Source organism: Fundulus heteroclitus, unplaced genomic scaffold, assembly GCF_011125445.2.
Source record: "Fundulus heteroclitus isolate FHET01 unplaced genomic scaffold, MU-UCD_Fhet_4.1 scaffold_786, whole genome shotgun sequence".
Classification (NCBI taxonomy): domain Eukaryota; kingdom Metazoa; phylum Chordata; class Actinopteri; order Cyprinodontiformes; family Fundulidae; genus Fundulus; species Fundulus heteroclitus.
In genome coordinates this window covers 1-9171 of record NW_023397237.1, presented here as the reverse complement: position 1 = coordinate 9171, position 9171 = coordinate 1, and the positions used below count along the sequence as shown (strand labels likewise).

The 9171-nt window shown below is 47.2% G+C and overlaps 1 long non-coding RNA gene across 2 annotated transcripts; it reads left to right on the top strand.

The window, feature by feature from the left end:
• The first annotated feature begins 6331 nt into the window (after positions 1-6331).
• LOC118562000 lies at positions 6332-7255 on the top strand. Of its 2 annotated transcripts, none has more exons than XR_004930425.1 (3): positions 6332-6727; positions 6808-7008; positions 7188-7255. It is a non-coding gene; the product is annotated as an uncharacterized LOC118562000 (long non-coding RNA). The 2 variants fall into 2 exon arrangements; XR_004930426.1 differs by lacking the exon at positions 7188-7255 and having other exon boundaries at positions 6332-6473; positions 6575-6727; positions 6808-7109.
• The last annotated feature ends 1916 nt before the right edge of the window (positions 7256-9171 follow it).

Below are 9171 nucleotides of genomic sequence, written 5' to 3'. Positions count from 1 at the left end.
CACTGTCTAAAAGTAGGAGCCACCGTTAACCAGGGCGGTGGTTGGGAAATAGGTGGCCTCAGGCTACTAGGTTGACTGACCTGTCCACTGAAAAAGAGTGTGGCCCTAGGATGGAGGTGGTTAGTAGACTGGAAGGAAGGAAGACTTTCTCAGAGAAGTCCCAAAGTATCTAACATATTCTACTTCCTGCAATGGAAGTGAAAAAATCTGTTAGGGATTGGCTAATATACAGCAAGTCAAAAAAGTTCATATTTTGGCTGCATTGATTGCTCTTATAAAGAAAAAATTAACCATTGCACTAAATTCAATAGATGGCTTGAAAATCCGTCCGTCCGTTTTCTTCTCTTTATCCGGGGTCGGGTCGCGGGGGTAGCAGCTTCATTAGGGAGGCCCAGACGTCCCTCTCCCAGCCACTTGGGCCAGCTCCTCCGGGGGAATCCCAAGGCGTTCCCAGGCCAGCCGGGAGATATAGTCCCTCCAGCGTGTCCTGAGTCTTCCCCTGGGCCTCCTCCCGGTGGGACGTGCCCGGAATACCTTGCCAGGGCGGCGTCCGGGAGGCATCCTAACCAGATGCCCGAGCCACCTCAACTGGCTCCTCTCGACGTGGAGGAGCAGCGGCACTACTGAGTCCTCCCCGGATGAATTAGCTCCTCAACCGATCTCTAGGGGAGAGCCCAGACAAACTACGGAGAAAACTAATTTTGGCCGCTTGTATCCGGGATCTCGTTCTTTTGGTCACGACCCAAAGCTTGTGACCATAGTGTAGGAACGTAGAACGACCGGTAAATTGTGAGCTTTGCCTTTTGGCTCAGCTCTCTCTTCACCACAACGGACTGGTACAACGCCCGCTTGACAGCAGATGCTGCACCAATCCGCCTGTCGATCTCCCACTCCATCTTCCCCTCATTCGTGAACAAGACCCCAAGATACTTGAACTCCTCCACTAGGGGCAGTACATCCTCCCCAACCCGGAGGAGGCACTCTAACCTTTTCCGGTTCAAGACCATGGTCTCGAATTTGGAGGCACTGATTTTCATCCCGGCCGCTTCGCACTCGGCTGCAAACCGCTCCAGTGAGAGCTGTAGATCATGCCCTGATGAAGCCAATAGGACCACGTCATCCACAAATAGCAGAGACGCAATCCTGAGGCCACCAAAACGGATCCCCTCAACAAATTGTCTGCGCCTAGAAATTCTGTCCATAAAAGTTATGAACAGAATCGGCAACCTTGGCGGAGTCCAACTCTCACCGGAAACAAGTCCGACTTACTGCCGGCAACGCAGACTAGACTCTGACACCGGTCATACAGAGACCTGACAACCCTTAAAGGGCCCAGTACTCCATACTCCCGGAGTACCCCCACAGGATCCCTCGGGGGACACGGTCGAATGCCTTCTCCAGATCAACAAAACACATGTAGAGTGGTTGGGCAAACTCCCATGCCCCCTCCAGGATCCTGCTGAGGGTATAGAGCTGATCCAGTGTTCCACGGTCAGGACGAAAACCACATTGCTCTTCCTGAATCCGAGATTCGACTATCCAACTGGCCCTCCTTTCCTGAACCCCCGAATAGACCTTACCAGGGAGGCTTAAGAGTGTGATTCCTCTGTAGTTGGAACACACCCTCCGGTCCCCCTTTTTAAATATAGGAACCACCACCCCAGTCTGCCAATCCAGGGAAACTGCCCCAGATGTCCATGCAATGCTGCAGAGCCGCATTAACCAACACAGCCCCACAACATCCAGAGCCTTAAGGTGCTCAGGGCGAATCTCATCCACCCCCGGGGCCTTGCCACCGAGGAGCTTTCTAACAACCTCGGCAACCTCAGCACCTGAGATGGGAGAACCCGACCCAGAGTCCTCAGGCTCTGCTTCCGCAATGGAAGACGTGTTGGTGGGATTAAGGAGGTCTTCGAAGTAATCCACCCACCGAAGCACGACGTCCCAAGTCGAGGTCAGCAGTACACCACCCCCACTATAAACAGTGTTGGTACTGTACTGCTTCCCCCTCCTGAGACGCCGGATAGTGGACAAGAATCGCTTCGAAGCCATACGGAAGTCTTTCTCCATGGCCTCTCCGAACTCTTCCCATGCCCGAGTTTTTGCCTCGGCGACCAGCTGAGCTGCCTGCCGCTTCGACTGCCTGTATACATAAGCTGCTTCCGGAGTCCCACAGGCCAAAAAAGCCCGGTAGGACTCCTTGTTCAGCTTGACGGCTTCCCTCACCGCTGGTGTCCACCAGCGTGTTCGAGGTTTCCGCCACGACATGCACCGACAACCTTGCGGCCACAGCTCCGACAAGCCGCTTCAACAATAGAGGCGCAGAACATGGTCCATTCAGACTCGACGCCCCCGCCTCCTTCGGGACGTGTTCAAAGTTCTCCCGGAGGTGGGAGTTAAAACTCCGTCTCACAGGGGACTCTACCAGACGTTCCCAGCAAACCTTCACAATACATTTGGGCCTGCCAGGTCTTACCGGCTTCCTCCCTCACCATCAGAGCTAACTCACCACCAAGTAGTGGTCGGTGGAGAGCTCCACCCCTCTCTTCACCCAAGTGTCCAAGACATGCGGCCGCAGATCAGATGAAACGACAACAAAGTCGATCATTGAACTGCGGCCTAGGGTGTCCTGGTGCCAAGAGCACATGTGGACACCCTTATGCTTGAACATGGTGTTCGTAATGGACAATCCATGACGAGCACAGAAGTCCAACCACTGCTGTTTGGCGCATAAGAGCAAACAACATTCAGAACCCGTCCCCCCACACGAATGCGGAGGGAGGCCACCCTCTCGTTCACCGGGGAGAACCCCAACGTACAGGCACCGAGATGGGGGGCAACAATTATGCCCACCCCAGCTCGGCGCCTCTCACCGGGGGCATTCCATGTCCCAACAGCCAGCTTCTGCAGCCGAGGATCAGAACGCCAAGGCCCCCGCCCTCTACTGCCACCCGTTGCACAATGCACCCGACCCCTTTGGCCCCTCCCATAGGTGGTGAGCCCATGGGAAGGGAGACCCATGTCACCTCTTTGGGCTGAGCCTGGCTGGGCTCCATGGGCAAAAGCACGGCCACCAGATGCTCGCCAACGTGCCCCACCTCCAGGTCTGGGTCCAGAATGGGGCCCCGGTGACCCGCGTCAGTGCGAGGGAACACAAAATACATTTATGTTGCTCTTCATAAGGGGCTTTTTGGGCTGCTCTTTGTCTGGTCCCTCACCTAGGACCTGTCTGCCTTGTGTGACCTTACTGGGGGCTTAAAGCCCCTGACAGCATAGCTCCTAGGATCATTGGGACACTCAAACCCCTCCACCATGGTAAGGTGGCAGCCCAGGGAAGCGCTGGCACCTTACCGGGTTGGGTTGAAAATATTCACCATAAAATACAGAGATTTCCAGGGCATGAGGCGCACGCGTGTGTGTGTGTGTGTGTGTGTGTGTGTGTGTGTGGTGGCGGCAGGTGTAGAGGGGGGGCCCAAAAACACAACGTTATCCCGGGCCCTAGCAACGCTGTCAGCTCGCCTGTTACCCAGCAAGGTCCAGAAGCGTCTTTCTTTTCCAGAGAATGTTGAGGAGGAACAAACTCCCTCCAACTCTGCTGAAAAACTTTTACCACAGCACAGTATAGAGCGTCCTGACCCGTGGATGTACAGGGTGGTATGCCAGCTGCACTGCATCCAAGAACAAGCAACTGCAGTGGTCATCAAGACTGCTGAGTCGATCCTCGGCTCCCCGGTCCCACGCCTAAAGATCTGCTTGAACCATCTCCATTGAAAGACCACAAAGATCTGGGATGACCTTACCCAGCCAAGAGCCTCTGTTCAGCAGCCGTTCATCTGCCAGACACAGTGTCATGCGAGATCACACCAACACAACAGACATAGCTTTTAACCTATGGCTGGGAAAATTGCTAATACCTACTGCTATTGCATCCAGTCCAATAAATAACAAAACAATGGCACAATTATTTTTTGTAACTTGGATTAAAACAGACTATTTAACAAACAACATGCATCAACTATATCTGGTTGACATTAATACAAACAAAAAGAGATGCTACCAAATGAAATTTAGTTGTATCCTGAAAATGATAATAATGTTTCTTCTTCTTCAGTTTCTGTTGGAGTATTGTATTAAAGGTTCAATCATAACCAATAAAACCACATATTCCTATATTTTATTTTGATCTAATTGTGTAGTGTTTGCAGGAGAGCAGTTATGAACACGTTTGTTGATCTTTTAGTGTAAAAAACAACAGATGTTATTCAAACATGAGGGTTCTGACAGGTTCTGGAAAAGTGGTGGATGTCTGTAAGCATGTACCAATGAAAAAATGTCAGAGTTTGAAGTATTTACCAAACCTGCCAGCTAAACTGCCTTGGCTTTAAGGACACATTCACAAGCTCAACAAGACAACAATCTGACCTTTGTTAAAAAGCTATTGTTAAGCTGCTTCATCTGGAGAATTAGCCTCCAATGTAAGCAGGTTCTAACAACTCATCAAGTCAGGACCTTCTATCTGTCCTCCACTGTGGTCTCAATTTCTGTTTCTCAAGATACAAACTGCTGGAGAGAAATCAGTGGTGAAAGATTGTCAATTCTTACAGAAAAGTCATTTGTTCTCCTCTCTCCATTTTTCTCGAGATCAACCATTAACAGTGTGTTCACAAAACCATCTACCAGTGGCGGCTGGCCCATAGGGGGCGCTCGGGCGCTGCCCTAGATGTGGAGGGGAAAAGTCAAAATATATATAGATTTTAAAAGTATTATTAATGTCAGTTTGTACTTAATAGTACGTGGCTACATGTAATAAGAATTATTAAAAAACTTCTACTGATTGACTCTATCATTTAACAGTGCATTTCCACCAACAGACAAATCATTTCTCTTCTTCTACACTTGTGGGGCTGTGACTGAAGGAGCCCTACAAGTGTAGCGAAATAACCAATCGTATACTGTTGCTAGGGAAGATTTATAAATATTTGGCCAATCAGCATCGCCAAAATGAATGGGTTTGGGTAGAGCCATAGGGATAAAAAGAGTCGCGACACTCCCATTGGACTGCGTTGTACGCTGTTTGCCGCCTACTTCCGGGGTATGCAGCCTCGCATAGTTCCAAAAAGCCATTCTATGGCGTCGGACATCATTCACTTCCATTGCTGACTGTCGAGTAACTTCTGAGGTAAGTTGATTAAATAGCTACCTGTTTTGAATTGTCAACTGTCTATATTGTATCATAGGCCATTTATGATGCTTATACTGATCTTTTGTTGTATGTACACAGCGTAATTATATATATATTTTTTATCTTGGTAGACGACCGATTGCCTACTAGTTTGTTAGCTTGACTTGCCTTCTGTGAAGGTAACGTTATATCCAGGGGTAAATTGATTAAATAGCTACCTATTTTGAACTGTCAACTGTCTATATTTTATCAGAGGTCCTTTATGATGCATATACTGATCTTTATTTGTATGTACACAGCGTAATTATATATATGTTTTATCTTGGTAAACCACCGATTGCCTGCTAGTTTTGTTAGCTTGACTTCGCCCTCTGTAAAGGTAGCACTAACGTTATATCCAGGGCGTAAATTGATTAAATAGCTACCTCTTTTGAAATTGTCAACTCTGTATATTATATAAATAGGCCCTTTATGGTGCATATGTTTATATTTATTTGTATGTGCACAGTGCAATTTATAAATATATTCTTAACTTGGTAGACAACCGATTTTCAGTCATTGCCTGCTACTTTTATCTCGATTTTGCCAGCTGTGAAGAAGGTATCGCTACACCAGAAATTACGAAGTTCATTAGTGAATCTCTAACATCTTTTATTAAGTAAGTTATTGATGTTATGATTACTAGGATCATCAAGGTTGACTAGGACGTTTTTTTAGGTTGTATCTGCTGAACCTGGCGGTGTTAGCCATTAAGCTGAGTACTGTGTATCTGATGCTAGTAGAAATAAGGTTTGTTTAATTGCACCCTTGAAAGGGCTGTTTAGTTGGATTGCATGTAGGAATACAAATTATTCCACACAAAAAATTATCATAAGCCATAATGAGGTTTAAAATGTTTATTACTCAGACAGTAGTGTGACTAATTGTTTCCCCAAACACTGCTGCTGCAGGCGGCTGCTGCTGGAGGCGATGACTGCTTGAGCTGGCTGATGTTGGCGAAGGATGGTGATGGCGGCTGCTGCTTGTGACGGCTGCTGATAATGTTGGCCACTGCTGGCGCTGGCAGCTGGTGGCGGCTGGTGCTGGCCATGGCTGCTGGTGGCGACTGCTGACTGCTGGAATAAGAGGAGACTGGAGCTGTGGAAACTGCGGACGGTGTGCCGGGAATGGAGTGGCCGAGTACATCCATGGCAACCAGTAAGGTGTTCGTTAGTGGCCTAGATGGTATGACCTTAGGTGAGGAGGTCTGCTGTGTGGAAATCGCCTTCTTGGTCTGACTCTTGCTGCCAAGGTACCCCTTATTACGGCTGTTTGCCTTTCTCTCATCTCCGATGCACTTTGAGTGAATCCTTAACCTCAGCCTGATATATGTTGAAAGGTTTTTTTTTTCAGCTCATGGCATGAGGGAAGGTTGCTGTCCAGACTCATGGCCTCTCTTTCCAGCTGTTCCACTACGTTGGAGGATTCCATAAGGGAATCACTCGTCTGGGAACGGAAGAGGTGCTCCACGTGCTGCAGGAGAGTGAACAGCTCATCGCATGGCCGGTATAATGCACCCCTTTTAAATTCCTTTAACTGTAGTAAACAGCTTTCTCACTTGTTGTGTTGGTTACTTTTTCAACCAGTGCACATTGGCATTCCTCACAGAGCGAGAAGCTGATGACCCTCTTCGCTATGTATCCTGCCAGGTGGTAGAGGACACAAGACTCGGTCTTTGTGAGGTCAGGTGGGTCTACCAGCTGCTCCACTCTCACAACCTCAGAAGCACTGCAGTTGCTGTTCTTGTTGTCCAAGAAGTCCGCCAAGTGGTCTGATGCATCATCCAGGTAACTGCCAGTATGCGTTGTCGAGAGGAACTGCCCTACAGTGACAGCCCGTAGTGCATAGTGGAACTCCACAGGTGTCGGGACTGAGTTCCTCTGACGTATGCAAGAAAAAATTATTTTTGTAGGCAGTCCAGAATGAACTGGCTTGAATGAACATATTTGTGCCCCTGTCTCAACAGATCTTGCTGGACCAGCAGTATCGTTGTTGTGGCCATCACAGGTTTCAGTGGAGCGCCCCCCCCCCCCCCCAAATAAAATGGTTACGATACCTGTTCTTAACGCCTGTTTACACTATTGTTGTTCTTGTTCACACATACTGTACGTATGTTTGTTGATATTATTCATGCTTGTTCCCATTTTTTTGTTCCACACTGTTCATTTTTATCTTATGCCAGGTACCTTTATTATTAATGTTGTCCTTTCTTTCAGCCCTGATGCACTCTGAAGCCTGATGTATGTGGAGGATTTTTTTTAAATGTATTTATAATATTCCTCCCTGTTCCTTCACTTGTTCTTGTTTTTCCAGTTAGATACATCACACATCTTGTTGTCTCACTCAGTATTTTTTATTAAACAATATTTGAATCATTCATCCAAGGTTAATGAGTTGTTATTATTTAATATATTTGATTCTTTGTGCATGGCTTAGTATTAAAATTATCATTGTGTGGCCAACTCCTGCCTCATCAGAAAAAGTGGGTGTAAATGCTGAATGGACTGTTCTTTCTCAAAAAAGCACAAAGCAACAACGGAGTCCAATGGGAGTGTTGCCTGTCACTGTTCTCTATCACTCTCTCTGCAAGCTAACCTTACTCTACTCTGTGCATTAATCCAGAGATGTAGAGAAAAATCTTAATAGCTCTGCACTTGCCTATAGACCCAAACAGATAAGCATAATGCTTTTGATAATATGTGAATGGCTTTAATCTTAAATTATATTCTTAGTCTTAACATGATCATGTTTCACCTTGTGGTCTGAGGGGTGACCACCTTAATCAGAAGTGAGCTAGCTGCTAGGCGAATGCTGAATGGACCACGGCAGACTAACACTACCACCAAGGTAAGCTAATGGCTGAATGGGAATTCATAAGCAAAATCACAGTAATCATAATACAAGCCCAGTCGCCAAAAAAATTAAAATCATAGACACCTGTCATCACATGAAGATATAGGAAAAGAAAAGTTAAGTTAGACGCGTTCTAGCCTGGTCTCCTGTCCATACGAACATGAACATAAGCTCCCCCCCCCCAAAAAATGTAAAACGCTATCTAAGTAATATACAGCTTTTGTTATCAACCCTACCTCTCAAAATGGAAAAAATGACATTAACAAATATGTAATTATGCAATAACAGCTGAAAAAGTAGTAGGGTGATGTTTTATATATATTATTTACAGTTAATAACGCAATCGCAGCTGTCTGTCCCATAGAAGAACATGACAGCCAGCGTATGTTTTGGAACTATAGCGGTACTACACGAACCACGTGAACTGCCCTGGCGGTGACATCAAAGAGTGTCGCAACCACAGACATGAATACGTAGACGCCGCGTCCTCGGGGTGTGAGAGGCGGCCGACAGAGCGGCCATCTTAGGTCAGACCTAGCTGTGCTCAGAGAGAATACAAGTCAATTCAGAAAAATGTACTTTATGTTTTCAGACACTCTGAATCCGGTGAATTCTCACCCGATTTCCAGATAAATCAACTGACTGAAAACGTCACCCTTTAGGGGCTACATGGGACCAATTGATTGAATTAAATTATTGTCTAACTAAAGGTATACTATGCAACCGGGGTTGATTTTCCAGCGAGGCTCCCCCCAGAGGGCGAAAGTGAAAGTGCACTGTCGTAAAGATGCTCAGCTGTTCTGGTTTCTCCGTGAAGCCAGACGCGGTTGTTGAGCTTAGCAGACAGGCGAACGCAACGAAAAGTGGAAAAAACGGCAGTACAAACAATGACTAACACAGTGAAAGTATGAACATCAAGCTTCCCGCAGCGCTATCTTGGCGAGGTGGCCGCTGTCGCCGCCTCGCCAAGCCGCGGCCGCCTCGCCAGTTTTATTATAATATTATATTATTTATTTATTTATTTTTTTTTTATGTTGGCGAGACGCTACCGCCGCCCCCTCGCCAAGGCGCAGCCGCCTCGCCGCGGCCGCCGCGGT